The 27,104-nt window shown below is 54.4% G+C and overlaps 1 protein-coding gene across 1 annotated transcript in view; it reads left to right on the plus strand.

The window, feature by feature from the left end:
* Positions 1-13,980: 13,980 nt before the first annotated feature.
* ZNF395 (zinc finger protein 395) overlaps positions 13,981-27,104 on the plus strand; it is a 33,145-nt gene continuing 20,021 nt past the window's right edge. The window contains exon 1 of the mRNA XM_058287847.2: positions 13,981-14,065. The gene's annotated coding sequence lies outside the window, so the exon portion shown is untranslated. The remainder of the gene's footprint in view (positions 14,066-27,104) is intronic.

Here is a 27,104-nt window from a genome sequence, read left to right on the forward strand (position 1 = left end):
AAAGACACAAAATGGGGATTTCACTTTCCTAACGGTAATTATAGAAAACCAGGATGTGGAAACACTTGGAAATGTGAGTCTGTGAGAGAGTCCTGGGAGTGGGAACACAATTCCTGTATCATCTCAGCGAAAGTTCTAACAAGCGATTGGAGAGAGCTTTGGCGCCAAAAGGAGTTTGCGTTCTGTCTCCACCGCTTTCTCGCTCTGTGGCCTGGGAAAGTTACTGTTCTGGTTGATTCGCACCCCAGTCCTGTGGATGTGCACCCAGTGTCCATGGGATCTCTGAAGGTGCTGTTAAATAAAGGCGAGACCACCACAGGTCAAGGTGGGCTTCAGCATCAGGTGGAATCTGAGCCTCCTCCTGACATAGAGGTGCAACGGACACAACCAATCAAGGCCCACAGAGAAAAGGTGGCATTGGAGTGGGAAAAGTGGACATGGTGGCTGATGGGTATGGGGAGTGGCAGGAAGAGATGAGATGTGGAGGCGCCTTTGGGACTTGGAGTTGCCCTGGGTGGTGCTGCAGGGGCAATCACCAGACATTGTAAATCCTCCCAGGGCCCACTGGATGGAATGTGGGAGAGTATGGGCCATGATGTGGACCATTGACCATGAGGTGCAGAGATGCCCAGAGATGTACTTGCCGGGTGTAATGGATGTGTCATGATGAGGGGAGTGAGTGTTGCTGGGGGGGGAGTGGTGGGCTGGGGGTGGTGGGGCTGAATGGAACCTCATATATATATATATATATTTTTTTAATGTAACATTTTTACAAAATCAATTAAAAAAATAAAAAATAAAAAATAAAATTGAATTACAAAGAAAAAAAAAAAGGTGGGCTTCAATCCAAACTGACCGGAGTACGTAGGAGCACAGGAAATTTGGAACGAGGGGAACAGAGAGGGCCCCTGTGATGGAGGTGTGGCAGCAAGCCATCGCCGAATGCTTCAGATTTGAGGAGCACGACCTGCCAACACCCTGGTTTTGGACTGCTAGTCCAAACCCACGGGACAATAAACTTCTGTTCTGTGGTACTTTGTTACAGCAACCCTGGCAAACCAAGACAGTTACTTACCATCTCTGGTTATTACCAGGGCAATAATACCCACAAGATTGTGAAAAACAAATTTTTTTAAAAGATTTATTTCTCTCCCCTTCCTCCCCTTTGTCTGCTCTGTGTCCACTCACTGTGTGTTCTTTTGAATCCCCTTGCATTCTTGTCATGCGGCACTGGGAAAAAGTGTTGCTTTTACTGTTACATCATCTTACTGCATCAGCTCTCTTGTGTGTGTGGCGCCACTCCTAGGCAGGCTGCACTTTTTCTGTGTGGGGTGCACTCCTTGCACGTGGAGCACCCCTATGCGGGGGACACCCCTGCGTGGCACGGCACTCCTTGTGAGCGGCAGCACTGCACGTGGGCCAGCTCCACACGGGCAGGAGGCCCTGGGGATTGAACCCTGAACCTTCCACATGGTAGGTGGATGCTCTATCGGTTGAGCCACTACCACTTCCCAAGACTGTGAAAATTAAATGAGATGCCATGGATCTATGGCAGGCACACGAACCGTGTAAATCTCCCTCTCCTTCTTTTTCCACACAGCTATCATGCCTATTTGGAGATGAAATAAGTACAGACAAGCTGGCTGGTAGAGTTTCCTTGGTGTGTGGATAAATTAAGTAAATGCACATATATGGCAAGTAACAGTCTGCAAAAGATGCAAATCAGACCAGCTCGGCAGATACTTGCCTGGTGTCTTGTCTTGGTCAGTGCCTGCTCAGTGTCTATTTTCATGGGTTCACCATTTTCCTACAGACTATGTTTGAAACTCCTTATCCTGGTACTAGATATTTCCCGGAATCAGCCTCAACCTAGCCCTCCAACACTTTCTCCTCTGTGACCGACGCAAACCCTTTCTTCTGGCTGGGTTTGTTTCCTCTGGGATCCTTAAATAGCCACCACAGCCTCAGCGCAAAGCCACTTCCCCTGCTGGGAATTCTCTCCCCCTTCCACAGCCCTGACTCCGCCCCTGGTCTGAGGTCAAGTACCTCAAGCCCTTCTCTTGCAGGCTGCATTTTCCTAACCGGTCCCTTGGGCAGTCAGTCCTTCGGGCTCTTACCCCAGCTACCCTGTGTCCCATGCCTTCAGGGCTTAACCGCCGCACCGCCTTATTCTGTTCTGTAACTTCTAGAGAGTGTGTTTTCCCTTCCAACCGCATTGTACATTCAGTGAGTGTTACGGAAACACCAGCCTGAGAGCAGAGGCTTGGCGGGTTACTGCCTTGCTGTATAGCCCCAGGCAAATGCCTTTCCTCCCTTCAGCCGAAACTGGGGCTGGAGAGGAGGTGCAGGGGATATCGCTTCACAGAGGCTTGTTGATCACGTAGGCCCAAGGCGGGAGCCAGGTACTAAAAGGTGAATGAAGGTGACAAAGACGTTAGGACCTCGTGGTCTAGTGGGAGGAGCAGATGCAAGTCCTCATCTGTGGACTTACTGGACTGATGAATGAGCAGGGGCCACGAGGCCAGCGGCTGTCCAAAGGCCTGTTTGACCTTCTCTCCTTACTCTCTCCCACGCCACTGTCTGACCCATGACTGACTTAATTTTCTGAACTCTAAGGTCCCCGTAGCAGTTTGATATTACCGATGAATTCCAAAAAGAAATATCGATTATGTTTGTAAACTGATTAGGGACAGAGCTGAGCTTTGGTGCTGGAGCCCAGGGAGGGCGCCAAGCCTTCTGCCTGAGAGTCTACAGCCGGCCCTATGGAGAGAGCGAGCACAGCCTCCGAGCCAGAAAGAGACGAGCCCCAGGGCGAGAAATGGGCCTCATCCCAGCCCACAGCTGAGGCTGGAAGACGCTGGGGCCACGGAGCCTTCAGGGAAGAGGAAGGTTGAACCTTCACAGGAGCCAGCTGCCATCCTGCTCCAACACGTGGCAACAGACTTTGGTGAGGGAAGGAACTTACGCTTTATGGCCTTGTGACCATAAGCTTCTACCTCAAATAAATACTTTATAAAAGCCGGCAGATTTCTGGTACCTTGCATCAGCACCCCTTTTGGCTGAATAATATAACCTGACTCTGGACCCCACCATGCACTTATTTTTTTTTAAATGGTGCCATCATATATACAACATAAAACTTCCCATTTTAACCACTTTCAAGTATACAATTCAGTGTTATTAACTACATTCACGATATTGTGCTACCATCACCACCACCCATTAGCAAAAAACTTTCCCATTACCCGAAACGGACAAACGTTCACATTAAGGATTAACTTCCCATTTCTCACCCCTGCACTCCTGGTGTAATCTCTTTATGCATTTTCATATTCTAGTTATTTCATATAAGAGAATCATACAAAATGTGTCCTTTTGGGCCCGGCATATTTCGCCCCTGACAGTGCCCTCAAGGTTCCTGCGGCATGTTCCCGAACCTCAGTCCTTCTCACAGCTGAGTAATATTCCACTGCATGGATAGTCACACTTCGGTCACCCGTGCACCTGCTGAGAGCGCGGCGCGCTCTGCACGGTGAGAGAAGCTCCTGCCTCCGTCCCCGCCGCACAGTCCACGGCCCTGGTCCCCTGGCCCAGGAGCGTGCTCTGCTGCTTCTGTCCCTGTACTCCCATGCGTGGGAGGCGCAGGGCAAGTGACCAGGGCGCGGGGCAGGGCGCTGCGCGCTTCTCCAGGCAGTGTGCTGAGCACCTGATGCGCCCGTCTCACTCCCCACAGCTCCCCACAGCTCCGTGGGGGAGTTGCTGCCATCAGCCCCAGGTCACAAACAGGGAGCCTGAGTCCAGGAGAAGTCACAGAACTCGCCCGCGAGGCAGGGCGGAGGAGCTGGGGAGGTCCGGGTGGCCGGCCCGGGGCGCATAACTCCAGTCAGGCGCCGGCGACTCCACGCCCCGCGGGGCGCCCCTTTCCGTCATGCCGGACACGCTCCACTTCCTGGGGCTGCCTGAGACCGAAGGGCGCGGGCAGGCCGCTTCCTTGGGGAGGAGGCCTGCGCGGGGGCGCCCCCGGTTCAGGGGGGCCCAGGTAGGAAGCAGCCCATAGGAGCAGGAGGTCTGAGTTCTGGTTCTGACATCGGAAATCTCTCCACCTTTCAAACCTGCTTTCCCGCCAGTAAACGAGAGCCGGGCAGGCAGCGGGGCCGGTGCGGGCCTGTGCGGGGCTGTGCGGGCCGGTGGGGGCCTGTGCCGGGAGATGCGGGGCCGCGCACGCGCGCCGGCCCCAGGCAGTGGTCGCGCGGCAGGAATGTGCGTGTCCAAGGGCCCCCGAGGCCGCGCGGGGACTCCGGGCACGGGGAGAAGGGGGGCGCTCCGCGGAGGGGAGGCTCTGCCCGGGGGGCTGGGGGCGTCGAGGGCGCGCACCTCTCGTGGGTCTGGGCCCCGCGCCCCACGCACAGCCCGGGCGGGTCGGCAGGGGGCGGGGAGAAACGTGGCCCGCCAGGCTCGGGGGGCCCAGGGGGCGAGGCCTGGGGAGCGGGGAGGCGCCAGGGCCGCCCACCGCGAGGGTCACGTGCACGCCGCCCCTCTCCCGCCCCCGGGCTCCGGGCTGCGGCGTCCAGGCGGGGAGGAGCTGGCCCGAGGCGGGGGGAGAGGTGGCCTGGGGGAGGCGGTTTGGGGGGAGGGAGTTGGCCCGGGGGGAAGTTGGACCGAGGGAGGGGGTTTTGGGGGGATTTGGCCCGAGGGAGGGGGCTGGCCGGGGAGCTGGCTCCTGGGCGTGGGGCTGGGGGAAAGCTGGCCCGAGGGAGGGGGTTTGGAGGGGGGGCAGTTGGCCCGAGGGGGGGGCCTGGGGGTGGGAACTTGGCCCGAAGGAGGGGGCTGGGGGGGGAGTTGGCTCGAGGGAGGGGGTTTGGAGGGGGGGCAGTTGGCCCGAGGGAGGGGCCTGGGGGTGGGAACTTGGCCCGAAGGAGGGGGCTGGGGGGGGAGTTGGCCCGAGGGAAGGGGTTTGGAGGGGGGGCAGTTGGCCCGAGGGGGGGGCCTGGGGGTGGGAACTTGGCCCGAAGGAGGGGGCTGGGGGGGGGAGTTGGCTCGAGGGAGGGGGTTTGGAGGGGGGGCAGTTGGCCCGAGGGGGGGGCCTGGGGGTGGGGACTTGGCCCGAAGGAGGGGGCTGGGGGGGAGTTGGCCCGAGGGAAGGGGTTTGGAGGGGGGCAGTTGGCTCGAGGGGGGGGCCTGGGGGTGGGGACTTGGTCCGAGGGAGGGGGCTGGGGGGGACTTAGCCCGAGGGAGGGGGCTAGCGGGGGGCGCTCCTGGGCGGGGGGCTGGAGGGAGGAAGCTGGCCCGGGGGAGGGGGCTGCGCGGAGCCCGGCCGGAGCAGGCGGGCGGCGCGGGCGGCCGCCGGCCCGGGGGCGGGGCCTGTCGCGAGGGGCGGGGCCTGTTGCTAGGCCTGCGCAGGAAGCGGCGCGGCCGCCTGTTTACTCCCGGCGGGGGAGCTTTAACCCGAGGGCGGGAAGGCGACAGGGAAAACGCGGAGCAGGATTCCCGGCCGCGGGAGCGGGGGCGGGCGCGCGCGGGGCCCCGGGCTGGGTCCGGCCAGTCGGCGCGGCCCGTGCGCGCGGAGCGGAGCCCTCGAGCTGAGGTGCCGCCGCCGCCCTCAGTCCAGGAGTGTCCGCTGTGGTCGTGCGGGGCCCCCAGGCCGCTGTGGCCTGCTCCCGGAGGGGCTGGGCGCGCACTACCCCCCGCGGGCTGGGGTGCGCCCTTCCTTGGAGAGGAAAGCGCTTTGTGGCTGGGAGGGGTCTCCACGGTCCCGAGCCAGCGGCGCTCGCGGGCTCCTGTGGCACCCACTCCAGGGCCCCCGGCGCTGGTGAGCTGGCCACAGGTGAGGGCCGGAGGCCCAGCAGGACGGCGTGGCCCGTGGAGGCCCCTCCGCGGGTAGAAGCCCCAGCCTGGGCGCCCGGGTGTGCCACGGGCGGGGTCCCTGTCTGTGCCGCCTCGCCTCCTCTGGGAGCTCACCGCCCCCCTGCCTGAGGCATTTGGACTCGATCCTGGTGGCCCATCCCTGGCCAGAGTGGTCCAAACAGCGGGCTTTTTAACTGAGAGTCCACTGAGTCGTTCCCTGGAATCAACATTGCGTGAATGTTGGAGAGAAAGGCTTGTTTTCTGCTTGTGGATAAACTGGGATGTCAAAACTTGGGAGCTGGCAACTTTCCTCTACCCCCATCTTCCTTTAAGCCTATCTTCAGTCTCTAGCTCTCTGAGACAGCTTGGTTAACTTACTTCATATCAGAGAGGTCCTGTGGTAGTTGTCCTCCACTGCCTGTGACAGCCAGGCCCTGAGCCTCAGCGGACTTGCAACTCCTACCCTCTGGTTTATTGGGCTTACCCCAGCCAGCTAACAGGGAGGTGAAGAAGGTCAACCACCACACCAGGGAACTGAGAGTGCCTACAATTGCAAGCAGGAGAATTGCTTCCATCATCCATGTGGAATCTAAGCTCCCTCTTGATATAGAGGTGGAGGGGACATCACCGTCCCAGGGCCCACAGGATGGAGGAATAGAGTATGGATTAGAGCGCACTTACTGATATTCTACTATGGAACTATTGTGATTAGTAATGGAAGAAATTGTAGCATTGATGTGGAGAAAGTGGCCACAGTAGCTGCTGAGGGTGGGGAGAGGGAAGAAAAGATGTGATGTGGGGGCATTTTCAGGACTTGGCATTGTCCTGGGTGGTGCTGCAGGGACAGATGCTGGTCATTTTATGTTCTGCCATGGCCCCTGGGTGGACTGGGGGAAAGTGTAGACTACAATGTAGACCATTATCCATGTGGCGCAACAAATGTATTCACCAAATGTAATGAATATCCCACGATGGTGAAAGAGGTTGTTGTCATGGGAAGAGTTGGGTGGGGGGTATATGGGGACCTCATATTTCTTTAATGTAACATTTAAAAAATAGAGAGAGAAAAGTTGGGAGCTGCTAGAAACCGTCTTCCCAGTACCTGAAGGAAGCGCTTTTCTTTGATGGGTGGAGGGGCTGTTGCAGTGGGAAAGAACGGAGGAGCTCGGAGCTTGTAGGAAAGGGCAGGCAGGAGTGGAGGCGTGTCTGACCCGGGTCGGCTGTGCCGGTGCTGTCCCTGCTCCGGCATTTCCCGGTGAGGTGAGCCAACACGAAGAACCTTCAGCGAGCGTGAATTGAGTATGTCACTTGTCTCCCAAAAGAGGCCTGACTAATAGGTTTGGCACAGCATTATTTATTTATTCTTCAGAGGAGAACGGAAGTTGGGTGCTAACCACTTCCCATAATAAGTCATACCAAGCGTGAGTCCTGGGGATATGGGGAGACAGAAGAAATTAAATCTTCCTCAATATTATTGCTGTTATAAACAGGACATGATTTAAAAAGGCCAAATTAAAGAGTAGATGGATATTGGTAGCCTTGGATTGCTGTGAAGACTTGAATCATGAGAAGATTGAGATCTTTGAGCTGAGATTACTAGAATGTTTTTAACAAAATGGTTAAAGAAAGAATGAGAGGATTGGGAAGCAGACATGGCTCAAGTGACTGAGCTCCTGCCTACACATAGGAGGTCCCTGGTTCAGTTCCTGGTGCCTCCTAAGGAAGACAGCAAGCTGGCAAGACAGGCAGGTGCAGCAAGCTGATGCAACAAGATAACACAAGAAGAAGAAACATAATGAGAGCTACAACAGAGCAGGGAATGGAGGTGGCCCAGGTTCAGTTTCTGGTGCCTCCTAAAAAAAAAAGAAGGAAGATGAACAGACACAGCAAGTGCAAACAATGAGGGGTGGGAAGGGAGGGAGGAAGGAAGGAAGGAAGGAAGGCTATTCTATGAATTGGTAATGCCAGCAAAGCTGGAAAATGGGAAGGAGAATGTCAGTTTTAAAGAAGTGCTTAGAAACACAGGACATTGAACTTCAGTGAGTAAGGGGCACTTAGAGTCATAGACTCTTGGGCTGGACAGAGTCCCCGACAGGTCACTCTTCTTCCTCCTGAACATTTCCAGTGATGGATAGGCGATCAAGCAAAATGTGGGTCGGTGCGCCAAAGAAAACCATATAACTTGCCTGCTATGCTCACGCTAAGGGTCTGGAGCTAAAATCAGAGGCACTGAAAGGGCCCTTTGGGAACCCTTTTGTGAACCTAAGACAGGTTTGATGGTGTTGGCATAGCAGACAAGAAAAAGGTGTAACATACTCAGTGTCACCTTGTGCCGCTCCCTGACTCCCAAGGGGAGGGTGTTTTCTGGCTCAGCCAGCTGCGAGGCCTTGGGCTAGGTGAACGTGTAAAAGTCAGGACAGACAATGTTTCTCCATTTGGGTGAAGAAGAGAGGAGAAAGGCGAGTAAGGAAGCAGGGGGAGACAAGGTGGAGGAGAGCCGAGAGGAGGACAGGTGTGAGAAGCAGCTGTTGGCAAGAGTCGGCCTTTTGGGAGAGAAGTTTCAGGAGAGGAATTTTGCAGCCTTGTTGCGTGTTGCGAGGTGAAAGTCCTCCTTGGCTGTCTCTGAAGAAGCTTCAATAAAGATGTGTTTTTAAGGCTTTTTGAATTGGATTTGGTTTTCTTCTGGCTGTGTCAGCACATTTCACTGATCTGTATCAGCATTTTGTCACCTGTCCAGCTAACTGAAATTGTCAAGCATCTCACCTCCTGCCCCTTCTCCCAAAGCGTGGAGGAAGCAAAAGCGATGGTGTAACTCCCACTCATCAGGTGGTGGGACTGGGGCAAGTGGGCGCCGTGGCCGGCAAAGTTGCCCACAGCGGTGACGACGGTCCAGGCACTTTGGCTCTTAGCATTCATCTCGAAGGAAGCTGACAGGTTGGTTGACTAGTGAATTTCAAAGGTTCTCTTTGACAGGATTAGTTTGGACCAGACAGACTAAGTAAGCCGTGAAGGAACTGGAGAAATAGAGGAAGAACAACCTGGAACGACCTGGAGTGCTCCGCGATGTGGCTCCTGGGTCTGGCACGTCCCCATCCCCACCCCCACACACCTTTCTGTGCTAAGTCACTGCAAACCCAGTTGCTACCGATTTCTCTTGCCCTCTAGGACATTGAAAGCCTGACAGGAGTGGTATGAGAGGCAGTCAATGACAGTGCCAGGAGAAGGCTGGGGTTTGGTGGGTCAGCATTTCATGCGTGAGAAGGTGGTGAGATCCGCTGTGGCTAAGACAAAGATTGGCAAATCTCTGCGCCCACATATTAGAAAGATTATTTGGGCAGGATGTGGCCTACAGCCAAGGGGGGGGGTGAAGTTAGGGGAATCTGTGGTGACGTTACCTGTTTTCAAGGTAAGAGTGGGGATTGTGAGGGCAAGTATCTCCCCAGAAAACCGAGGGTCTGCAAAGCCCCCCTTCCCACCTAAATTACTGTCTTTTTTTTTCCTTAAAGATACATAGATCACACAAAATGTTACATTGAAAACTATAAGAGGTTCCCCTATACCCCACTCCCCCCACGTCAACAATCTCTTTCATCAGTGTGGCACATTCATTGCATTTGGTGCCTCATGTTCCGCGTCCCCAAAGCAGCTGATTCCCAGTTTGAACACGTCCAGGTGCTGAGATCGGCAGGTTCAAGGCTGGGAGAAAGTACGCACAGATACCCTGAGGGTACGTGGGGTCTTCTCCTGCATGCGGGTGCTTGTTTGCTTGAAAGTGTTGCTCGTGGATCTTGAGCTGTGAATGCATCCTGACCACCTTTCCGTCCTTCCCCTTCAATTCAACCCGAAGCCCACCTCAGATCACCTTGAGGATTGAGTCCCTCAGGGAGAAGAGCCATCCGCCCCAGGCATTCCTGAAAGCCGCCTTCTTTTAGAATTCCCGGGCCTCCTGTCTGTGCTAGTGTTTCCTCCGCTAGGATACATTATAATTTTATCAACCAAGAGCAAACTATCATCAAACTAGCAAAGGCAGCCCTCTCCTTTTAAACTGAGACAAGCAGGCTGGGTTGAGGTTGTGGAGTGGAAGTTGTGCTGAGCACCGGGCGTCACAAGAGAACAAGAGACAACAGAGGTCCCTAAACGCAGGTGGCACACAGGGGCAGATGGTTTCCTGATGTCCTGCTCTGGGCAGCTAATTCTAGAGGGAGCCGAGGGGACGGAGGCAGTGAGCAGGGGTCTGGTTCAGGTGGCCTAACCCTGGTACCCGGGTCCCTGGAAGAAGAGCGTTCCAGCCTGAAGGAACCCGTGAAGCGCTGAGGTGGAAGGGGGCTGGCCACCGCCAGGCCCGAGTGGGGCAGCCGGTGAGCTGCGAAGAGCGCTGGAGTGACCTGGGGACCGCCGTGCCCGACTTGGACTGAGTGGGACCGGAAGCCGTTGGAACTTTTGAGTGGAAGAGAGATATAATCTCATTCAAGGTTGAAAGGACTAGTTAGGAGCCTATTGCAGAGGTCCAGGTTGGAGAGTGGTTGGACCAGGGAAGTTGTGCTGGAAATGGTGGGATATATTTCATAAGCAGAGCAATAGGACTTTCTGATGGAGTGGATGTGCTATGTGAGAAAAAGGGAGGAGTTAAGGATGACTCCACGTTTGTTCTTTCTATCCTGAGCAACTAGAAGAATGGAATTGGCATTTATTGATATTTTGGAGAGAAATCAGAAGTTTGGTCTTGGACATGTTGCATTTGAGATCGGATTAGACATCCAAGTAGAGATGTCAAATATGTAGCGAGTCATACTGGAGCGGAGGAAACCAGGTGAGAGAGAAGATGAGGCTCTGAGAGCCTGAGGGCTCAGTTCACTCCTTAAGCCTCATCCTGCTCCAGATCCTTTGAACTGGGGGGTCCCTGGATGATGGAATGACTCTAGACTTGTTCTCAGGTCCAACCAATGTTTATCCAGTGCCTACTACATGCCAGGCATTTTGCCAGGTGCTGGATGTACATTGGAAAACAAGACACACTCCTTGCCCTACAGAATGTTTAGTCTTGCAAGGGATTAGGAGAAGAGAATGGAAATTTCAGTATAATGGGGTGGATGCGGTGCAGGCTGCGTTGGACACAAAGGAAAAGTATCTTATCTAGTCTTGGAGGCAAGAAAAAACTTCCCAGAAAGTACAAGCTAAGCTGGTCACTGAAGGATGTGAGGGTGAGGGAGTGAGGTGGGGCATGTTCCAGGAAGAGGAAAGGGCATGTGACAAGCAAAGCAAGAAAATCTGCTCAAGGAAGAGAAAATTTCCATCTAGCCCATCTGGAGTGAAGTGCAAGGGCAGAGAGGCAGAGAGGCAGGTGGGGGTTGGAGAAGAGTCAGGGCCATCCATCCGCAGGGGTCCTCAGAAGCAAGTGGGACTTTATTACAAAAGCGGTGGGAAGGTTTTGAGGAATTTTGAGGCTAGGGTAAGAGTTGATAGAGGCAGACAAGCCTGGAAACAGCCACAGCGGACGGCTGGTGACGGTGGCCTAAATTAAGTCAGCGCGCTGGGATCCAGACAAAGAACTGGGTCTCGTGTCTCGGGCTGCCAAATGCAGACTCTTGCCTGTCCTGAAATAGCGCCTGTAAATGTGTCCTCTTAATATGAGGCAGGGGAGAGAAGGCAGGGCCGGGGTCTGCTCTGCTTATTCTCAGCTAACGGAGATGCTCTCTGAGAAGCCACTGGCTCTGATGGAAATGAGAAACATACGAGAGGCCCACATTTTAATAGGGGGTGGGAAGGAGCAAGGTAAGGTCAGTGCTGGTGAGATCGACCCAGGAAGGGCACGCTGTGGCACGAGGGGCTGGGGAGACAGGATGCGAAACAGAAGCGTTAGTTCTTTCCAAAGGCATCTTGCTTTGTGTGATGAGTGCGCGGCGCAGTGTGTACTCAGGGCAGGGCCCGGATTCTGTGTGAAGACACGTAAGTACTGGGTTTGGGTTTGGGAACGGACGTGTGAAGGGAAGTTTTCTCTGTGTTCACAGGCGAAGCTCTGGAATGCGCACTGTGCAAGTACATGCCTGCAGTAATGCGCAGTGAGAGCCTGCGCTGGTGCTCCCAGGGCGGCCTCTCACAGAGCAAGCTGGCTCCTGCCCCCGGAGCTCCTACGCTGCATGCAGCAGGCACCGTTTATTTGTCAAATTAATGTTTTAGTTTTATTACGGTTCAATAGTCTTAGGAAATATATAGGTTTGGTTACAAGTTTGAACTTGACTAAGAAAAATAAATTCACAGCCAGGTGCTAAACTCCATTTACAAAATCTAGCAATTGAACTACTGTAATGGAGTTCATGTACTAGATCAAGTCCTACCTTGTGCAAGAAACTTTGACGGTTTCATCTCATTTTATCAACATTTGCTCAGCACTGGGCTGTGCTGCCTGCACCGATTTCCCGGCCCTCTGAACCACCTTAGCTTCTGCACTGTGATTAGAGCTTAATTATATGCTATCTTGTATTGTTTCTTATTTGTTGCATGTGGATTAATCCGCTTCCAACTAGGCTGCTGGGGGAAGGGACTGTATCTTAAACTTGAGGAAAGGCGAGGAATTTAACGGAGAAGTGAATATACAGAGGAAATGCCCTGTTTGAGGAAAAACGGAAACAAGAACGTTCAACAAGTTTACTTATGAATACAACAATATGTACGAAGACACCTTAGTACAAGGAAACAGACATTGTGGTTAATTAACTGAAATATTTCTTTAATAATAAAACACAAACTTCAAACCTGCATTTCCACGTTCAGGGAAGGCTTTGGGTATTAAAGTTTGCAAAAGGACGAGGCTGAGTGACAGAACCAGTCTGGTGTCCTGCAGCAGGTGTCCCCAGAGCGGCACTGCTGGCCTATTAGGCCAGAGCCCTTGGTGGCAGGGAGCCTCTCCTGCTCTTGAAGGGGGGGCCGGCACCCCGGTTTACTCCCCAGATCCAGCAGCAGCTCCTCCCAGGCGAGACATCAAAAATGTCTCCAGACGGGCCACGTGTCCCCGGGAGTGAACCGGTTGAGAACGGCTGTCCTATAGGACTTTTGGTTCTATTAGGTAATTTTCTCTTCTAAAAAATGGTGGGAGATGGGAGAAGGGGAATGTTTTATTGCTTTGAGCTGTATTATTTTATTTCGTCTTAGAGATAAAGCAGCCGAGGTTCGGTGAGATGAAAGAAGGGCGCTGAAGCCCATAAAGCGGGTTTGGGCAGCTGGACAGGATTTTCAGCCAGGCCTGCCCGACCCGAAGCCCGTGGCCCCTTCCAGCACAGCGCCCGGGCCCTGCTGGAAAAACAGCACACCTCCCGCCGAGGATGAACTGCACGTTCAGAAATTACGTCCCAGGTTTAAAAAACTTTTTGGGGAGGGCAATGATTACTGCTCCATTTACCGCATTTGCTGGAACGTGAGCGTGCGTCCTTCTGCACAGACACACCGCGCCCTTCTCGACGCCGAGACTCCGCGCGTATCTCTGAAAAGCACAGCGCGGCCCGGCGGAGCGGCTGCGGTGCCCCGGGTTAGAAATCACCCGAAAGCCGGGCCCGGCGGCGCCCCGGCCCCGCGCGGCCCCCGAGGCGCAGGCCCGGACCGCGGACCCGCCTCCCCGCCCGCCCGGAGGCCTTCCCGCCGAGGAGGCGGCGCCGGAGCCGGGCCCGGGCCGGGGGGGCGAGCCCTCGGCGGGGTCGGGGCTTCAACCGCGGATTCCGATTTTGGGGTGGGGGGTTCACAACTCGGTCAGGTTCGAGTGCGCATGTGTGCGACGAGCCCCTCGGCACTGACTGAGCGCCCACTGTCCGCGCAAGGTCGAGGCGAGCCCCCCCGGCGCGCGGGGCCGCGGGCGCGCGGGGGCGGGGTGGGGGGCCGGGGCCGGGGCGGGGCCGGGGCGGGGCCGGGGGGCGCACGGCGGGCCGGGGGGCGGGGCCGGGGGCGGGCCAGGGCCGGGGGCGGGCCAGGGCCGGGGGCGGGCCAGGGCCGGGGGCGGGCCAGGGCCGGGGGCGGGCCAGGGCCGGGGGCGGGCCAGGGCCGGGGGCGGGCCGCGTCCCCGCTCGCGCTCGCCCCTCCGCTCCCTTCCGGGCGGGAATCCGGGCCGGGTTGTGGCCGCGGCCGCGTACGTGCGCCGCGTCCGGGGGGGCCGCCAGGTGGGCGCGAACCGACCGCGGCCGGGGCGGCCCCGGGACGTGCCGACGCGCCCGAGCCGAGCTGCCCCGCGCGGGAGGTGAGTGCGCGGGGCCGGGGCGCGGGGGCTTCCTTCCCGCGGGGCGGGCCGGGGCCGGGGGCTGCGGCGGGGCCGGGCGGGGCGGGGGTGCCCCTCGCGCACCGCCTTGTTTATGCCGCCGGCCTCGCCTCGGGGTCCCCTCCCCAACTTTGAGCGGTGGTCCAAGTCGAGCTGCGCGGGGACCGCCCCGTGCCCCGGCCCGCGGCCCTGCGCGGGCCCCTGCCCCCGGCCCCTGTACCCGACCCCCTACCCCCCTACCCCTGCCCCCCGCCCCGGCCCGCGTCCCTGCGCGCTCCCCCCGCGAGCCAGCGCGGGCCTGGGACGGCCGCGCGACACACCCTCCTCGGGGGCCGCCCCCCCGTTCCGCGCGTTCTCCCCGGCCCCGCCTCGCCGAGGCCCCGGGCCCTCGTGGAGGGGCCCCGCAGTGGGTGCGGGCAGGGAGCTGCGCGGGTGGGGCCTGCAGAGGGAGTTTGTGATGTGCCCGCGGTGTCAGGGCAGCGGTTTCTTTCCTGCTGTGCAGTCAGCGCTCAGCCTCTTCAATTTCGGGTTGACCCAGAGGCCTGGAGAAGCCCCTTGGAGGTGGGGAGGGGGCCTCCGCCTCCTTGTGTTCTGGCCGGCGGGCCCGGTGCGGGTGGATTTGGAGCACCGCCGCGAGGCAGGTGTGCTCAGGTCGCTGGGCGGAGCCACCTGCGGCCCCGCCGCCGCGCTTACGCCCCTCTTTTCGTCCAGCTGGTCTCCAAGTAAGTGATCAACAGGTGTGGAAGGCCTGCTTTGCACTCTCTTCAGGTGTGTAGACGGCTTCTGGTCCCCGGAAAACTGAAGCTCCCCCGAGCAGGTGAGGGCCACGCGTCAGGTACTTCAGGAGCTGCTGAGCCTTAGCCCCCTGCAGGCCCCTGGGGGTGGTCGTGGGCACAGGAAGTCGAAGCCCTCGGGAAGCCTCTTGACTTGGGGGGAACATTCAGAACTCAAGTCTCCCTTAACGTGCTGTGGCTGCCTGGGTCGTGTCACCGCCGCCCGGGCTGTCACCACTGGAATGAGCCGAGAAGGGGCTTTGAACACCTTTTTGGGGAAGGCCGGACGGCAAGAGGAGAATCAGCAGGTTTGGGAGTTGGCGAAGGGATGAAGGGGCAGAGGCTCCTGTGCTCCTGGGGTGAGACGAGACGGGACAGGCTGATGGGACGATTTGTGGTCTCAGTGGAGAGACGGACGGGCGAGCTCCAGACGCAGGTGGCTGTCAGAGGGCGCAGGAGGCAGCTGCGGACGGGGGCTGCAGGACCCTTCTAGGGTGTGCCTTCACAGGTCCGAGGGCGAACGGACCTGGCTCTGCTGAGAGAAGGGGCGTGACCTTGGCCAGACAAGGCCACGGTGCTGGCCAGTAGGAGGTCAAGGTGGAGAGGAGCAGTGGTGAGCCTGAAGGTCCTCGGAAGCCAGCTGGGAATTCACGTACCCGGCACGTGCTGGGGAGGCAGTGGAGGCCGGGGAGCCTCTGGACCTTTTTGGGAGGGTTTTAAAGTTTCATTAGGAGGCTCGTGGGCCAGGGGGCTCTAACAGTTGTGGAGGGTGCCCAGCACCCGGGCTGGAAGGACGGGGAGGGGTGAAGGAAAGGATGAATGGTCATTAATTCTTGGCGGAAAGTGATGACACGCCAGGGCCTTGGAGCTGCTGTGGTTGGTAATGGGAGGGATGGGAGGCGTGTGTTGTGGAGAGGAGTGGTTGACACTCAGGTTACCAGGAGTATTTGCCGAGCCGTCCTGTGAGCAGCTGGGCCTGTGAGAAACCAGGTGAACCAGCCGAGAGAGACGAGAGGCTCTTGGGGATGGGCAGGTGTACCCCTGGCAGGCGCGGAGGACGCCGAGCAGGCTGGGTTCTGAATCCGGAGGAATCTGTTGTGTATCCCCTTCGAATGGCAGAGCCTGGCCTGGAGCCTGAAGCTGGGAAGTGGGGCCCTGGGGATGGGGCTGCTTACGCTTCTCGTGGAAGAGTGGAGAGAAGTAGAATGGGATTTGCTAAAGACAACGGCCATAAATCACTGCCTTTTTAAACAAGCCGAGTGGGCTCATAACTGGTTTGGCTTGCCAGCGAGCTCTTCAGGCCTGGGCGGGGGTCTTGGGCATCATGATAATCTAAAGGAGAGAGAAGAAAGTTCTGGTCTAGGGAGTGCTGCATTTCCCAGGCCCAGCTCTGTCCCAACCTGTGGCGGTTGCTCTTTCCAAAAGTCTGGTGACCCGTAGACGGAAGAGAGCTAGTGCTGTTTTTCCTGAGCCCTGAAGTCTGTCTTCTTTTTTAAAAAAATACAGAGGTACTGTTTTTTTTCCTCTCTAAAGATATATTTATTTTCCCCTCCCCACCCCCTCCCCTGCTGTTTTTGCTGTCTGTGTCCATTCGCTGTGTGATCTTCTGTATCTGTTTCTCTCTTTGTCTTCTCATCTTTCTCCTCAGGGATTCACCGGGATTTGATCCTGGGCACTTCTGATGTGGACAGAGGTTCCCTGTCAGCTGCGCCACCTCAGCTCCTGGTTTCTGCTGTGCACATTGACTCTCCCCTTTCTCTTTTTGTTGCGTCATCATCTTGCTGCGTGACTCACTTGCTCAGGCGCTGGCTCACTGCGCGGGCACTCAGCTCGCCTCGCGGGCACACGGGTACTCAGCTCACCACGTGGGCACTGGCTTGCCATGCGGGCGCTGGCTCACCACACAGGCACGCTTTTTCTTCATTTTTCACCAGGAGACCCCAGGGATTGAACCCGGGTCCTCCCACGTGATAGGTGGAGGCCCCATCACTTGAGCCACATCCGCTTCCCAGAATTCTGTTGTCTTGTTGCAACAATGATTTGTTGAACAAATTCCCCAAACCTCAGCTTGCAACATATGAGGGCTGGTGAATTTGAAGGATGTTTGCAAAAAGTTGCAGAATGAGCTGAGCATGTAATTGCAGTTACTTAGCTGCCTCATTTCTCTGAAATACAGAGTTACTGCACTAGCAGGTGGGACTGGCTTGTGGGAGGGAGGACTGGGTCATATCTTTTTTCTTTACAGTGAATATTTGACTGTCAAATAAATTGCATGGAGCAGAAGTTGAAGTGGATTACTTATTGTGAAGCAGTGTTTTCTGCACATTTTTCACTGTGATCTGCATTAAGGAATAAACTTTAAATCATGACCAGGACAACCAAACATGTTTAAAAAAAAAAAACTAAGGGGAGAAAATGTGGCTCAAGTGGTTGAGCACCGGCTTCCCACACAGGAAATCCTAGGTTCAGTTCCCTGTGCTTCCTAAAAACAAACAAACAACAACAAAACACAACAAGCAAATAAATGACAAAACCAACTCGGGAGCTGGTGTGGCTCAGTGGTTGAGCACTGGCTTCCTACATATGAGGTCCTGGGTTCAATTCCCAGTCCTGGTGCCTAAAAAAAAGTAATTAAAAAGAAACACACATACACAAAACTTCATTTAAGTTCATGGGATAGCACATACCGTTACTTGGTGCAGTCCCCTCATAATTTTCTAATTATTTTTCACTTAGTGTTTATTGTGTCCTACTAAATTGATTTAACCAATCTTTAACAGATCACAGTTTTAGAGAAGTTTTGCATTCATAGGTGTTTATTAGGCTGCTCGTGTGCTACCATTACTAGTGCTGAAGGTGGAAAGAAGTGTAACTAAAGATTGAGATTTTACAGTCTGGTTGGAGTCATAGGGTATACCTGTGATTAAGGAGCAAGGCAAGATTAAGTACCACGATGAAAAGTAAGTACCATAGCGTTCGGAGTAGGAGTGAGCAGTCTGTGCTGGAGAGCCCTGGAAAAACTTTGTAGAAGAGGGAGGGAAGGGTGGACTGGGCTGCTCGGAGTGCTCTTGGTGGTTGGTGGGGGGGAGGAGGGTGAGCAAAACGCTGGGAGTGAGAACTGTGCACAGCGAAGAGCTGGACAGGAGGAGAAAAGGAGTTGGAAAGCTCTAAGAGGGTCAGGTAGAACTGTAAACAAGTGGCCCAGGGAATATTTTAAGTCTGCAGTCCTGTTATACTTTGGACTGCCTGAAGGTTTAAAAAAAATTGGAAACAGTCCAACCCCCGCCCCGAGCTGGGGCTTTCCTGGAGAAGCCGCCGCGGCTGGCCCTGGGCCTGTGGCTCTCAGCAGCGTGCCCAGTGGCCCTGTCCCCGGAGCTCCCTGCCGCCTCGCTGGCTAGGCGTTTGGGTTTGCCCCTCAGTGTTCACGAGGCTCGAGGCCAAGCTGGGGGATTAGGGGCCCCTGTCGTGAGCTGTGGGTGGCTGTTGGGGAATCCAGGGTAGGATATTATGGAGTCTGAGATGTTGGAATGCCATGGATCTGTTTTACGCAAGTCCGCAATACCTCAGGAGGAGCTGCTGGTCGGGATTTTGACGTGTTTTTATGATTGTAATGGTGTGAACCGGAGAGGGCTCTGACCTGCATTCTCTATGGCAAGGGAACTTTCTGGTAGCCCCTGTTCTCTGCAGCCTCCCACCCCCGCTTCTGGCTGGCAAGGTGGTGGCTCCTGGCACGGATCCCTGCGTACCTGCTCTGGGTGATAACTTGGTGAGATGTGAGTCAGACCATCAAATGCGGTTTGACATTGATTCTCAGGCGCGCTGGTTCTCCGAGACAGAAATACGAGCAAGGAGAGGGCCTGGGGCTCTTAGGCGCCCAGGGATTAGGCTCCCGCGGTCGATAAATTTATACCGACCCCAGAATAGCAGGTTCAAGTCCCGGCGGTCCTCCAAAGGACGCTGAGAGAACGTGGCTGATGCTGGGACCAGCGGAATGAGTGCGTGCGGGTTCTGTGGGCTGGAGACCACCGCATGGACTCTGCAGAGGCGGGAACCGCCTGGGATTGAGAGCAGTCTCAGAGAAGCTGCCGGGGACACGGCACTGAGCAGCAGTCACCCTGCTTTTTACAGAAGGGAAGAAAAATCCATCACTTAAAAATACTGCCTTTGTAAAAAAAAAAAAAAAAAAGACTTAAGACATGATAATTAAATGTAATCCATGATGCTGGACTCGCTCTAATAATGGAGGAGAAAATGTCCCAAAGGACATTACTGAGACAGTTGAAAAAATTAGAATATAGACTGTAAGCTTTATACCAATGTTAAATTTCCTGAACTTGATAGCTGTACTAAATGTGGTTGCATAAGTGAATATCCTTGTTCTTAGAAAAGATTGATGGAAGTATGAAGTGGTAAAGGAGCATGGTGTATGCAACTTACTTTTCAGTGTTTAAAAGGTGGATAGATAGAATGATATAAAAAAAGTTGGTAAATCTGGGCATCTGAGTAGGGAATTGGAATTCTGTTACTTTTGTATTTTTGCAACTTTCTCTAAGTTGAAATTTCAAAGTGAAAGTTTAAAAAAAACACTGCTTTTGTAGGATTAAAGAGTTGAAATTGAAATACTTTTTTTTGCTTAAGAAATGTGTGTGTGGCTGTAGGATGTAAGGAAACTAGAAGTCAGCGCACAGTATCAAATGAAGCCCATTTCCTGTGTTATACGATTGTTGCTTGTCAGAGAAATGAAGCGGCATCTATGGTACATTTGCCTTCAGTAAACGTTTAACGGGTTCTTAAGATATGAAGGTGCATGTTATATGTATGTGGTAAGATGTGGGCTGGAGGATGTGTTATTAACTTAACTATCATTTGCAAAAACTGTTAATTGCTGGGAGTGCGTCACCCTGGAAGGAGCTGAAAGTGAGTGCCGTGGGGTGCTTTCCTGGCCTGGATCTGCTCGCGTTTCCCAGTGTTGTGAGTGAAGTTATGTTTATCGCGTGGCCCGGAGGTGGGGGAATTGCTTACTCAGTCGATAAGTCAGGGTTCAGAATTATCTAGGAAAAGGGGCCTAAATAAAGAACAAAAAAGAAATGTAAGTGTAAATGTAAAGTCTGGATTTAGTTTTTCAGTTTTGGATCATAATATATTGAGATGTTCATACTTTTTCTTTTTTTTTTTTTTGGGGTACTGGGGCTAGGGCTGGGGCAGGGATTGGACCCGCAACCTTGTATGTGGGAAGCCAGAGCTCCACCACTGAGCCTCATCGGCTCCCCTGAGTTGGTTTTTTCATTTGTTTGCTTGTTGTTTGCTTCTTGTTTTTTATAGAGACCCCCTAGGGGTCATTTTATTTTGTTTATTATTTTTTGTTTTTCAGGGGTCATTCTAAAAAGGACAACTCGGTATAATCAGTAAATGGAGGTGGGGTCTCTAGCTGCTTCCTGGGCGCCCAGCCTGGAAGTTCCCTGGAGCATCCCCCTTGGTTTCCCGCGGGGTGGAGTTATTTTATGGGCACCATGCGCTAAATGCTGTCCGGGGTCCAGGGACGAGGCTGAAGATTTAGCGCAGAGAGGACGGGGGCAGCTGACCCTCAAGAAACTTCTGAGCATGTTTTTCCAAGAAAGCATATATTTAGTGTATATCAGGCAATTATTTGTTATTTCAGTTTGGAAATGTTTTATTTCTGTGTTTTTATTAACAGTTTACATGTGGAAAATTTGATTTAGTTTAATCTTGCCTAAATTTTACCTAAACATATGGTTTATTTTAAATCCACCATGATTACTTTAAAGTTTCAGATGCTTCTTGTCTAAATCACGTGGGAAAAGTAGTTTCTTAACGTTCTGCAAAGAGAGCACGCTGCCTTATCTCATCTTTGGAGCCTGTCACAAGATGGTTTCTCTCTCCATGTGATTCCTGTGCACATTTTGATATTTGAAAAATCAGTATTTGGAAGAAAGTGCTCTTTCCTTCAAGGAATAAAGTATTTTTGGGGTGCACCGACCTGAGGGACAGCAGTTGAGCGCCACCTGGAGAGTGAAGGCAAACGGTGGTTGTTAAGTACCGTGGGCGCTGGGCCTGGTGGTCTCCCTCTGCGCCTGGCAGGTGTGCTGTGCACAAGCTCGCTGGGCCACCGAGAGCATTTATCTGTGTTTTTACAGCGAGGTACAATAAGAAATAATACTTCCCTGCCCGTTTTGTCCTTTGGTTATTGGGAAGGCATAAAACTCTTTCAGTGAGAACCACGTGCAGTGGGTGCTTTTCACAGTGCAGGAGGAATGAACAATTCCCCGTCCTCTGACGGGGTTTCTGCTCTCCCGAAGCTGCGTTGCTCCTGGTGTGCTGCTCTTCAGTTCCTCTGTCCTCTATCCATTTTAATCTTGCTATCTATTTTTATGGTGACTGTCGCCATGGTGCTCGAGCTCTTTACATAGCACAACAGAGGTCTCCGAGGTCTGATAGGACAGCTCAAAGTTCTGCTGCTGCCTGGGGAGAAGCTGGGTTGGAGTCTTTTTTTTTATTGAGGTATAATTTACATGCAGTGAAATGCTCCGATCTTAAGTGTGCTGTGTGATCAGTTCTGACGAATGTGTATCAAGACAGCACATTTCCCTCACCCCAGAAAGTTCCCTGGTGCCCATTTCCAGACCCCCCCAAAGTACCACAAATCTGATTTCTATTCCTGTAGATTAGTTTTGTCTTGTAGGTTCTTAAAATTATAGCTTTTTTTTTTTAAAGATGTATTTTTATTCCCCCCCCCCCCATGTCTGCTCTCTCTGTCCACTTGCTGTGTGTTCTTCTGTGTCCGCTTGCACCCTCGGTGGCACCGGGAAACTGCATCTCTTTTTTGTTGCGTCATCTTGCTGCATCAGCGGCTCTCCTTATGGGGTGCACTCCTTGTGCGTGGGGCTCCCCTGTGCGGGGACACCCCTGCGTGGCACGGCACTCCTTGCGTGCATCAGCACTGCGCATGGGCCAGCTGCACATGGGTCAAGGAGGCCCTGGGGATCGAACCCTGGACCCTCCCATGTGGTAGGCAGGTGCTCTATCACGTCTGCTTCCCTGTAATTGCTTTCTATAGGACTTTATACATAGTGCTTTGAGAGGTATAGAGGTGTGTGTGCGTGTGTGTTTAAAAATCAGTATCCTGTTTGGGTGGTGGCTCCAGCAAGTAAACATGAATGTTCTTGAGCTTGTCTAATGGGACGCTCAGATTCTTCCCTCCCCTTAGCCTTGGGGATCTGGATTTCTGTTAGATGTCTCGATGGCCAGAGGGAAGAATCGGAGCAGAGAGAGCTAGACTCGGTATGGAATAAGTGATTGCACAAGTGTGTGTGCATGTGTGTGTGTTGGGTGTGTTGTATTGGAGAGATGGGATTTCAGAAGAACTGGAGCTGTTCTAGGACATTCCTTAGGATTTCCTAGAAGTCGCCTGACAGGCTCTTCCTGCCTCCCGGGTGACCTAGCATGTAAATGTAACAGTCCACAGAGTTACAGAGTTGGGCTTGTAACATTGAAACAAGATCTGTGTTGCAATGCACGCTGGACTGGAAACATTGGCGCATCGCCCTGCAGGGTGCTCAGCCTCCAGGAAGCTCCGCGTCCCTCCTTCAGGCAGAAATTGCCCCAAACACAGTAATGAAATGCATGAAACAGGGTCAGTTTCTTTCTTTTTTTTTTTAACTGAGCAATTAAACAAAATTTTCCTGTAAAGTAATACATGAACACATTCTCTACAGAAAAAAAAGGCCAACATTCCAGGGCACATGAAAGTCCCCAGTGGCCACTGCTCACCCCAGGGCAGTGCCGGGGACCCGGGGGTTAGCCACCGGGGGATTTGTTCGTGGTCTTCAGGTGCTTTTCACTGCTGCTCCCGCCCCAGGACACAAGCTCGCAGAGTCCTCTCGCTTTAACTCCTGCACGGCTTCCTAGGAATGCGGAGACCACGATTGTTCGCTTTCCCCGGTTGATGGACGTTAAGGCCCTTCCTGCCCTTGACCGTTACAGCCACTGCTACAGTATAAATCCGTGCATGCCCCTTTATAACACGTGTTTCTGTAGTGTAGATGCTGGGAAGGTGGAATTGCTGGGTAATCAGGTACTTTAATTTTTAAATTTTAATCAAGGCCCATTACAGGGTCAGTTCGTAGTTTAGGTTGAAATAGACCAGGGGATATTTAAGTATGCTCTGACACTGAGCAGTTTTTTAAAGAGGAGGCAGGAAGAAAGATAAAAATCCAAGCAAAAAAAAGGATAGGCAGGTTTCGCACGAGCAGTGTGTGGGCCCCGGCCCGGGGCCTCACGGCTGGGCTGGGGGCTGCGGGTCCCTGCTGCCTGCTGCCCCTGCCCCCACGCCCGCCACCTCTCCAGGGACTTTGGCCCCTGCCGCGGTGCTGCTGTGTGGACGAGGAGAGTGGAGGCGGAGCAGCAGCAGACTGTGGGTGGTAACTTCTAAACCAGTTCATTCTGACTGGAGACTGGAAACAGCTGCGATTCTTCTTTGCACCTTCTTTAGAATCTAAAGTTGTGTCTTAGGCGCTCTAGCCAAGGGCTGGAAATGCATTTGGAGGCATTTTAGTTCTTTTAAAAAAAACACCTAGAACACTGCAGTGTTACTTTTATTGAGTTGTTTTTTCCTAATAATTAGAGAAGAATGCCTCTCTGTGTTCCTACTTCCTGCCATTATCTCTAGATCTCTGAAGAGCTCCTAGGAAACATGAAAATTAATCCTCTCAGGCCAGGCACCTGGGAGCGGGGGTGGCCGGGGGTGGCCAGGGGGCTCAGCTGGCTGAGTCCCTCTTGGGGACAGCGCAGGGTGCACTGGTGCCCGTGTCCCTCCTTGGCACAGTGGGGGTGCACCGGTGCCCGTGTCCCTCCCGGGGACAGAGTGGGGGTGCACCGGTGCCCGGGTCCCTCCCGGGGACAGAGTGGGGGTGCACCGGTGCCCGTGTCCCTCCCGGGGACAGAGTGGGGGTGCACCGGTGCCCGTGTCCCTCCTGGGAACAGAGTGGGGGTGCACCGGTGCCCGGGTCCCTCCTTGGCACAGTGGGGGTGCACCGGTGCCCGGTCCTTCCTGGGGACAGAGTGGGGGTGCACCAGTGCCCGGGTCCCTCCCGGGGACAGAGTGGGGTGCACCAGTGCCCGGGTCCCTCCTGGGGACAGAGTGGGGGTGCACCAGTGCCCGGGTCCCTTCCGGGGACAGAGTGGGGGTGCACCAGTGCCCGGTCCCTCCTGGGGACAGAGTAGGGGTGCACCAGTGCCCGGTCCCTCCTGGGGACAGAGTGGGGGTGCACTGGTGCCCGTGTCCCTCCTGGGAACAGAGTGGGGGTGCACCGGTGCCCGGTCCCTCCTGGGGACAGAGTGGGGGTGCACCGGTGCCCGGTCCCTCCTGGGAACAGAGTGGGGGTGCACCGGTGCCCGGTCCCTCCTGGGGACAGAGTGGGGGTGCACCGGTGCCCGTGTCCCTCCTGGGGACAGAGTGGGGGTGCACCAGTGCCCGGTCCCTCCTGGGGACAGAGTGGGGGTGCACCGGTGCCCGGGTCCCTCCTGGGGACAGAGTGGGGGTGCGCTGGTGCCGCTGAGCATCCAGCTGGAGGGAGCAGAGACCCCTGGTCCTGTCACGACCGTTCTGCAGCAGTCAGTGAGGACCCCCGAGCCCGCTTTCCTCATTGTGCCCAAACAGCCGTGCGCTTGCCTCGCCCTCCTTGCGGTCAGAGGCCCCTCGCCAGGCCCCTCGGCGGGGTCAGAGGCCCCTTGCCGGGCCCCTTGGCCGGGTCGCGGAGCCCCTGCTCTGTCGTTTCCGCCCCAGCTTGTCCCTGCCCCTGGGGACCTGTAGGTTCCCCGGCCCCCACCGTCCTGCCTCTTCAGGCCCCTCCAGGTTGACCGTGCTCTGGTCTGACGATCACTTCCTGGATGGGCAGCCCGGCGGGGACCACGTGCTGGCTTTCTGGGCGGGGCAGTGTGTGCCTCTGCTTTTAGCACCATCGCGGTGATGCTGGGCAGAACTGTGCTTTGTTCTTTGCCACCCTGAAGGACGGCGGGCTGGCCCAGTGACTTCAGGGCCCTGACTGGTTACACTGTTCCGGTTTTCGCTTGTGTATCACACTGCTGCTGCTGGTGTTAAAATGTGTTGGCTGATGTTGCCCTACTTGCTTAAACTGTTTACTGTAATCTTGGGAAGAGGTCCCAGAAGTATCACTTGCCACTACCCAGAGTTTTGTCTCTTTTTTGTTAAGCTACCATTTATTGAACTCTCTGTGCCATGGCCCCGGGCTTAGTGCTCCCGTGTATTTTCTTGATATTTCCTAGACCAGGATAATCAGAATCTCCGAAAGGGGAAACTTGGTGACTCTTAAAAACCAATGCACTTTTGAAAAGTTTGCATTGCCTTTTTAAAGCCACAAATTATCCTCTAACATAGAAGTTAATGTTTTTTTTTCTCTCATGTTACAAGTGAGGAAACTGAGGCACAAAGAGGGGAGCTAATTTGCCCAAGGTCACAGTTGGGAATTACAGATTATTTGCAACTCAGTATTTCCCTGTGCATTCTTTTTCAGATGTGTGTAAAAGTTTTGAGTAAGATCAGTTGTAGCCCTGATCCTGGGGATCCCATGTTTTATACTTTGCTATCCAGAGAAATGCTCATTTCCCCTTTCATGCCACAGCCACCCTGTCCTTAGACATGGCAGAGACCCTGGGGAGAGAGACAGAGCCGTTCACCTGCTAGTCTACAGCTGACCTTGTGGAAAGGGGCAAAGTCTAGGGAGCCTCATAGTCTACAGCTGACCTTGTGGAGAAAACAGGAGCTGAGCCCAGAAAGAAGCAAGACCCTGGAAGGGAGGAGCCCAGGAAGCCTGAACCCTCGGAGACGTCGGCAGCCATCTTGCTCCAACACTGGAAATAGACTTTGGTGAGGGAAGAAACTTACGCTTTATGGCCTGGTATCTGTAAGCTCCTACCCCAAATAAATCCCCTTTTTAAAAGCCAGCAGGCTTCTGGTATTTTGTATTAGCACCTCTTTGGCTGGCTGACACAGCTTCCCTGAGTCTCGGATTCCTCTGTAAAATGGGGAAGATGATGGTACTTATGGAACTGCTGTGGAGATTGAGTGACATACAGTAGGCGATGCGCTTAGAAGTGACTGGAACACATTTTATGTATGTGTGTGTGAGGTGCCAGGTCTGGGGACTGAACCCGGGACCTCCTGTGCGGGAAGCCGATGCTGAACCACGGAGCCACATGGCCCCCGTTTTTGATAAATGATAGCTCTTAGATCCTTCCTGCAGGAACGTCAGTTTTGTTTTTGTTTTTTAGTTTGTTCCCTCCACACACACGTTGTTGGTGCTCCTGTGTTCCTGTGTCTGTTCGTTGTGTGCGTGTCTTCTGTTTAGGAGGTACTGGGAACCAAACACAGAACCTCCTGTGGGAGGGAGGTGCCTCCTTGCTTGAGTCACCTCTGCTCCCTGCTTGTCTTGTCTTTCATTGTGCTTTCCTCCTTGTGTCTCTTCATTGCATCATCTTGTTGCATCACTTCCCCGTGCCAGCTTGTCTTGTCATCTTGCTGTCTTGCTCGTCTTCTTTGGGAGGCACCAGAAATCGAACCTGGGACCTCCCGTGTGATGGGTGCCCAACTGCTTGAGCCACTTCCACTTCTAGGAACATCAGTTTATGAAAGGAAGTGGGTTACATCGAAGATTTTCTTTTTTTCTCTTGCCGGTTTACTCTGTAACAGTTCTGATGAAGTAGTCTACGTGATTGTTTTCCTTTCCCTGAAAATATTTTAGTCTTCTCTTGGCCCTGAACCGCGTCCCGTGAACCAGCCTGGCACAGGCGAGAGCCTTCTCTGGTGTCGGGAGCTGGCCTTGCTGTGTTTGGCTTCCTAGCGACAATTTCACCCTTCGCTTCTCTCAGAGCGCGCAAGCTTGGGCCATCTGCTCTCTCTGTGCCGCTTTGGCTTAGAACATCCTCACCAGCGAGCAGTGTTATTTCATTAATGCTCCACCCTGTCCGTTTCAGGAAAATCAGCAAGAGTGGACACCCCAGTATCCCGAGCCAGGCTGGGTGAACGCTCATCCCTTTAACTTCCACTCTGGACTCATTCTCAGCCCCACTATTATTGGGGCGTGGTGATTCCTTAAGTGCTTTCTTCCCAGAAAGGCGGTTTACGCCCCCGCCCCGTGGTCTGTGCCTCGCGCCCGGCTCCTCCACGTTTTGCCGAAACGTCAGCGTGTGGTTCAGGTTCCTTCCTTCACGTG

Source organism: Dasypus novemcinctus, chromosome 25, assembly GCF_030445035.2.
Source record: "Dasypus novemcinctus isolate mDasNov1 chromosome 25, mDasNov1.1.hap2, whole genome shotgun sequence".
Classification (NCBI taxonomy): Eukaryota; Metazoa; Chordata; class Mammalia; order Cingulata; family Dasypodidae; genus Dasypus; species Dasypus novemcinctus.